General features: G+C 44.3%; 1 long non-coding RNA gene across 1 annotated transcript; it reads left to right on the top strand.

Moving 5' to 3' along the window:
• The first annotated feature begins 361 nt into the window (after positions 1-361).
• LOC125536467 lies at positions 362-1,610 on the top strand. The gene is made up of 2 exons (XR_007295049.1): positions 362-1,280; positions 1,365-1,610. It is a non-coding gene; the product is annotated as an uncharacterized LOC125536467 (long non-coding RNA).
• The last annotated feature ends 6,203 nt before the right edge of the window (positions 1,611-7,813 follow it).

Below are 7,813 nucleotides of genomic sequence, written 5' to 3'. Positions count from 1 at the left end.
TAGCTGGTCAAATAGGCCGGGTCAACCAGGCTAGCCCGGGAGGACGCCGGCACAACCCGCCATGGCCTAAACGTGACGTGCCTGGCACGTGACATGCCTTGGGCCGTGCCTGGGCCTGGAGGCTGGGCACGCGGGCTAGCACCGCATGGCCCGTTTATTTATTTATTATATATATATGTATATATATGTATATATATATGAATATGACAGGTCTATTATGATAACACGCCTTAAGAATGTTATTCTAATAACATCTGCCTTATTCTGCTAACAATTCCACACCTCCTGCTGCCGCGAACCGAACCGCTGGCCCGATCCAAACTAAACCGCACGCACCCACCAACCGCACCTTATCCACTCCCATCCCCTGCCGCAGCACAACGCCCCCAACTTCCCTCACCTCCTTCTCCCGACCCCCAGTTGAGCCGTCGTGCTACAACCACCGGCCCCCTCCACCTCCCTCCCCCTCCCGTCCAGCGCCACCGCACCAGTTCCTCTCCTGTCCACCTTCTACCGGCGCCGCGCCGTCCCTCCCACGCCCCGCCGCCCCTGACCCCGGCCGGTGCTCCTCCCACCCCCACCCCACCCCAGCTGCTCGCTATCCCCACCACCTTCCCCAGTACACCACCACCAACCTTCCTGTCACCAGATCCATGGCCGCCGCACAGCCCCGGCCGACTACCACCCGCGCCGCCACGGCGGGCGCCGTCGGAGCTCCTGTGCGCCCCCCTGCAACACTCCGTCGCCACGGTCCAATCCCCACAGCCCCCACCGGCCGCCACGCCAGCAAACTACATCCTCGACGGCGGCGGATCTCCACCACCACGCGCTGCCCCAGCCTCCTCGGGCTTGACGTCCGCCACCGTAGAGGAGCAGAACCACCACCGTGGCCATGCGCGTGGAGGCCAAGCCCAGCGCGGCCATGGCCCGGAGCTCGCCTCTGGCCTATTCTAGTCTTCCTCTCCGACCACGGCCCAAATCCGTGCCCCCCGTGCCGCCCCGCGCGCTAGCCGAAGATGCCCGGGATCGACTACCCATCAGCAAGCGGATCTGGAGGCCCCCAGTTGCCGGCGGCTCTACTTGATCCACTCTGTCTCCTCTGCCACTGGAGACGCACAACCGTGGTGGTGCAGTGCACCGCGACTCCCGTGTGCAGTGCAGTGGGAGTGTGCCCCTCCTCCCCTTGCAGTCTAGCCGCCCCGCACTTGCAGTGCGCCGGCGCGCGCGATGCGGCTCCAGCTTTGCCGTGCAGTTCATTGACGATAGCGTGCACTCCCCAGGTGCTGCGTGTGCATTTCAAATTTTTTTCACCTGCAAAAAGATGTGCTCTGGTGCAGTTCATTGCTGATGTATCTCAAGTGCAGTTTTCAGATGGGTGCTACAAGCGTCCGCACCACTTCTTTGATCCACTATGGAGGCAAAAACGAGATGGCAAAAACATTCTTGTTCAGAAGTCCAGTTGTGAATTTTATGTGAACAATTCATGTAGCAGCGGACATGCAGTGCAAAAATGGTGTTTTCCGTGTTTGATGATTTTATGTATAAAAGTTATATGGACTCTTTGAAAATTGTTTACCAAAGAAGTTCATTTCGAATTGTGTTGCGACTCATTTCCCTCGACCATGCAGTTTGCTTCTTCGCCCGTGTACAACTCGCCAATGTGGAAACCCAAAATTCCAAACAAAAAAAAGAAAGAAGAAAACGAAGTGCAAACATGTGTTAAATGAAAAATTGTAGAGAAACGACAAAAAAGGAATGCCGTTCACTTGACCATTTAATGCAATGCGGTTTTCGAACTAAAGCAGTGCGGTTGGGTGTCTGATGTTGTTCATCTTGTAAGTGATCATTTGATGCAGTGCGGTTTTCTAACTGAAGCAGTGCGATCAGGTGTTTTTTTAACTAAAGCAGTGCGGTCGGGTGTCTGATGTTGTTCATCTTGTAAATGACCATTTGATACAGTGCAGTTTTCTAACTGAAGCAGTGCGGTCGGGTGTCTGATGTTGTTCATCTTGTAAGTGCAAAAAGAAAAAAATGTTACCGAAACGATGTAATATGGTTCACTTCTCCTTACTTTTGGGGTTCACTTATGTCCGATGTGAAGTCTTGTCCACTTTCTCACACGAGAGAATTTACGTGTAAATAGAATCAAGCAGTTCGCTTGCCCGTCTGATGGAGTGCGGTTTCCTGTCCGAAGCAGTGCGCTTTTCTGTCCAATGTGGTTCACTTGTCGATTTTGCTGTCGCGAAAATCAGAGTGTTCGCATTTCAGTAAATTTAAAAATGCTCTTAAACTGTAAGGAATTAGAGAGCGTGTTCTACATGAAAAAGTTGCGCCTCGTTGATATCTTTTCAACGGCATATAATTTGAATCATTCCGATCGGCACTTTGTAAAAATTCGTGAAAAATGGCCGCTGCCTCTCGTCGTCAGCCGCATGATTTTCAAAATTAACTAAAAACCGTAAGGAATCTCAAAACCATTTCAACACATGAAAGTTATGCCTCGTCCTTAGATTTCCAACGGCGTATCACATGTCTCGTTTCGACAAACGTTACGAAAACTGGAGCGAAAATAGTACGAAAATTGCAAAAAATTCGAAAAAACAGAATTCCGCGATTTACTAAATTTAAAGCTCTTAAACCGTAACGAATTAGAGAAAATAATAGATATTAAAAAGATGCGCCTCGATGATATTTTTCCAACGGTGTATCATTTGCTTCATTCCGACAAGGAGTTGAGAAAAATCATGAAAATACGCTCGCTGCCACTTGTCGTCCGCCACACCATTTTTGAAACTGCTCTTAAACCGCGAGGAATCTTGAAAAGTGTTCAACATGGCGAAGTTGCACCTAATCCATAGCTTTCCAACGATATATTATACGCCTCATTTGGATAAACGGTTAAAAAACTAGAGCGAAAATAGTACCGGAAAAACACTGCGTGCAGTTTTTTCTCACACGAAGTTTAGTAGTCTGTATTGCAGTGCTCTCGCTACAGAAAGTGCAGTGCACCTGCGTTGAGCATGCAATGCGGAAGTGTTATCAGAATGGTTATTCTGATAATATTATCAGAATAGACCGGCTGTATATATATAATATATGAAAAATAAATTATTTTAATAAATATTAGCTCAGATTTTGATTAGGCTAATATGGGATTAGGTGAAAGTGGTAGACAGGTATGCTTTTTATCTTGAATAGTATTTACTGTTCACTAGGTAGGCACTATTCACAATAATGTTTACTATTCAGTACAGTATTTGGAATAGTACTTCACTATTCAAAGTAATATTTAATTCAATATGATTACCTCCATGTTCTAACTTGATAATTTATTTGACACAAGATCTATTCTGGACTGGCGAGGCCAATAATTCGTCCGACGGTGTGCGCAGAGGTGTAAAATCCTACTCAGCACTCACCATATTTTTCATTATGTTGTATCAGATGTAGCTAGTTACGTTCACTTAGTAGTTTTAATTGCAAATTTATGGGGTAAATTCCTATCGTCTTCCCAAGCAGTTCCACCCGAAGGGAACACTTCTCTACGGCCACAAGGTTCTCATTCAAATGCCACTCTGCGCTACACAGAGAACTACACACGCAGAGATTTCTCCTATAAGATCCCTAGCATAAGAACTCGTCCCATAAATTCATAAATAAAAATACTAAGTGAGACCAAGAAACTACATCATTTTCACAACATAATTACATATGATTTTCCTATCGGAAGGCCCCGAAGGGATTACTCACAAATAGGAAATTACCTTCAAACTCTTGGCGATCGAAGCGCCTTCTTGGCTATTCTACTAGTAGTGGTGGTGACTAAACTACGAAGGAAACTGTGCTCTGGTGGAGGGTCTCGATGCTCTGAGTGCTTCGTGCTCTCCCGTCTTGTGTTGTGTTCTTGAGCCCAACGTCTCCTTTTATAGCTGCGAGGGGTGGCTGCTAGGGAGGCCTTCGGGACTCTTCCTTCACTTATTTTACACATAGTAGTATGCACACGTGTCCTACTAGGGTACATGCGTGTCCTTCTAATAATATAAAAAAGTGCACGGTAGTATGCAAGCGTTGTTGGGGAACGATGCAGAAAACAAAAAATTTCCTACTCGTTTCACCAAGATCATCTAGGAGTTCATCTAGCAACGAGTCATCGGATGCATCTACATACCTTTGTAGATGGCGCACGGAAGCGTTCAAAGGAACGGTGATGATGTAGTCGTACTCGACGTGATCCAAATCACCGATGACCAGCGCCGAACGGACGGCACCTCCGCGTTCAACACACATACGGGACGGGAGACGTCTCCTCCTTCTTGATCCAGCAAGGGGAAGGAGAGGTTGATGAAGATCCAGCAGCATGACGGCGTGGTGGTGGATGCAGGGCGTCACGGAAGCAGGGCTTCGCCTATACTGCGAAAAGGAGACGTAACGGGGAGAGAGGGAGGCGCCAGGGGCTGGTGTGAAATCCCTCCTCTCCCCCCCACTATATATAGGGGTGCCATGGGGGGGCGCCGGCCCTAGTAGATGAGATCTACTAGGGGGGGGGGGGCGGCCAAGGGGAGGATTCCCTCCCCCCCAAGGCACCTAGGGGTGCCTTCCACCACATGGACTCTTCCATGGTGGAACCCTAGGCGCATGGGCCTATAGGGGCTGGCGCCCCAGCCCACTATGGGCTGGGTTCCATCCTATTTCAGCCCATGGGGCCCTCCGGGATAGGTGGCCCCACCCGGTGGACCCCCGGGACCCTTCCGGTGGTCCCGGTACAATACCGATAACCCCGAAACTCGTCCCGATGCCCGAAACAGCACTTCCTATATATAATTCTTTACCTCCGGACCATTCCGGAACTCCTCGTGACGTCCGGGATCTCATCCGGGACTCCGAACAACATTCGGGTTTCTGCATATACATATCTTCACAACCCTAGCGTCACCGAACCTTAAGTGTGTAGACCCTACGGGTTCGGGAGACAAGCAGACATGACCGAGACGACTCTCCGGTCAATAACCAACAGCGGGATCTGGATACCCATGTTGGCTCCCACATGCTCCACGATGATTTCATCGGATGAACCACGATGTCGAGGATTCAATCAACCCCGTATGCAATTCCCTTTGTCAATCGATATGTTACTTGCCCGAGATTCGATCGTCGGTATCCCAATACCTCGTTCAATCTCGTTACCGGCAAGTCACTTTACTCGTACCGTAATGCATGATCCCGTGACCAGACACTTGGTCACTTTGAGCTCATTATGATGATGCATTACCGAGTGGGCCCAGTGATACCTCTCCGTCATACGGAGTGACAAATCCCAGTCTTGATCCATGTCAACCCAACAGACACTTTCGGAGATACCCGTAGTCTACCTTTATAGTCACCCAGTTACGTTGTGACGTTTGGCATACCCAAAGCACTCCTACGGTATCCGGGAGTTACACGATCTCATGGTCTAACGAAAAGATACTTTGACATTGGAAAACTCTAGCAAACGAACTAAACGATCTTGTGCTATGTTTAGGATTGGGTCTTGTCCATCATATCATTCTCCTAATGATGTGATCTCGTTATCAATGACATCCAATGTCCATAGTCAGGAAACCATGACTATCTGTTGATCAACGAGCTAGTCAACTAGAGGCTTACTAGGGACATGTTGGTGTCTGTTATTCACACATGTATTACGATTTTCGGATAATACAGTTATAGCATGAATAAAGACAATTATCATGAACAAGGAAATATAATAATAATGCTTTTATTATTGCCTCTAGGGCATATTTCCAACACGCGTGTCCTATTAGGGTACATGTGTGTCCTTCTAATAATATAAAAAAGTGCGAGAGAGAGCGCCGACAAACTTGAATCTTCAGGAAATTTTGTTTTCTTCACGTGACATTGTCTCTCGATGAATAATTGGCTGACCTCTCTGTACCAGTCTTTGCTCCTCGGCTATACAGATCTTCATGTGATTAGCCTTCAAAGCTTCTTCTGCCTTCAAGAATCCTTACCAGTGTATGCGTACATACATGCCAAGGCTGCTTAAGTTTTCAACATTGCTTATTCTTTTTTACAAGGGTCTTCCCTGCCCATATGATTGATAATACCTTATCAATATTTAAAATATCTATTCTTGGAATTTTCTATCAATATTTAAAATATCTATTCTTGGAATTTTCTATCAATATTCGGGTCGGGTATAGTCCTCCATGCCCGAATAATTGGTAGCGATATCAACATAGGCAATTTGGGCTTTATTCATGTCGCTGCCCATGCCCTGCTATGTCCATATGATCATCATCATCATTTAACAGATTGAAATCATATTTTTGGTCGCATTCTTTCTTTATTTCTTCAAATTTTTCGTCCATTTCATGCCTTAATTCTTTTAATATTTCTTCTTTCAATTATTTCTTTATTATTTTTGAAAATTCTTTAAACCTTTTATCCATTTCTTGATCTATGTATTCACTGTCTAAAGGGTCAAGCCCCTTTAGAAGACATTCTTGATATGTCTTATATTTTGGAGACTCTTCTTTCTTTATATTTTTTTAGCTTGATGCCTCCCCCTTTATGGGAGTTGGTGAAACAGGTATGCCTCTTCTCATTTGGATATAGTCTTTAGCCTTTGGGTCAATATAATAATCTGGTCCTAATACCTTTCTTGCCCAAAGTAAGGCATCATCTATATTATAATACCTTTTGAATGTTAAATCTTGTCCTTTTCTTTTTGCATCTAATTTTTCAATCATAATATTCTCCCATTCCAAATATATGCCAGGTTTATTTCCATCAAATATAAGATATAGTGTTTCTCCTTTTGGTATTTCAATCTTTTCTGGCTTTGGAAAATTTTTGTTTAATTCGTTAAAATATTCTGCCAAACTATTGAGAATTGATAAAAAATATCCTTTTTCCTCTCTCTTGAGAGTATATTGGAACAAAAATTATCCAATATGCATCTTTGAGCTTCATCAAGCTTGATATGAGTTTTGGCTTGAAATTGAATGTATTTGGCTGAAATACTTTCGGCATATTTTCTTCTCCAAAGAAGAGATATTCATCCCTGTTGGCAAATAATACTTTCCTCATTTCTGCAAATTTGATGCACGAGAAAATATGTCAGGTAAGGTATTATCCTTCCCCTTAATATGCTCAAAAATAACGTTATAACCATTCCCAGCTATGGTGTCTTCAAATAAAACTCATCTTCTGGTTGAGCTTTTCTTACTATTAATTTTATTGTATTATCGGCATATAGCTTCACAGTCTGTTCGCACTGTAAATTCTTTAAATCCTAGATATAGCCTAAATGCATTTATTGCATTTACAACTTCAAGGATCTCCCTATCAATATTGTTTACCGTTTTTAATTTGTAACTTCCTGAAGCACATCTGCATATTTTTCATCTGCTTTTGGAGAGTATTTATTGGGTTTTTGTTTGAGTATCGCACCCCATCCTACCTTAGATGCATCTGTTTCAATTATAAAATAATTGTCTTCTAGAGGCAATTCTAGGGGTTTTAAATTCTTGACCTTTTCCTTGACGATCTTTACTAATTTTATACCTTCAGAATTGAAGTATTTTTGACCATTTTCTTCTTCTTAATTTAGCATATAAAGGTCCTGCTAGCTTTGCTATGTTATTTATATAGTTTCGCGCATAGTTTACAATTCCTAAGAACTGCTGTAAAACCTTTTTATCACTCATATTATGAGGAAACTCTAATATTTTCTTTGCAATATGTTATTGTAGATATATCTTTCCTTCTCCTATTTCATGACCAAGGAAATTTATTTTTTCTTTGCAAT

The sequence above is a fragment of the Triticum urartu genome, chromosome 2, assembly GCF_003073215.2.
Source record: "Triticum urartu cultivar G1812 chromosome 2, Tu2.1, whole genome shotgun sequence".
Taxonomy (NCBI): domain Eukaryota; kingdom Viridiplantae; phylum Streptophyta; class Magnoliopsida; order Poales; family Poaceae; genus Triticum; species Triticum urartu.
This window is presented reverse-complemented; position numbering and strand designations above follow the sequence as displayed.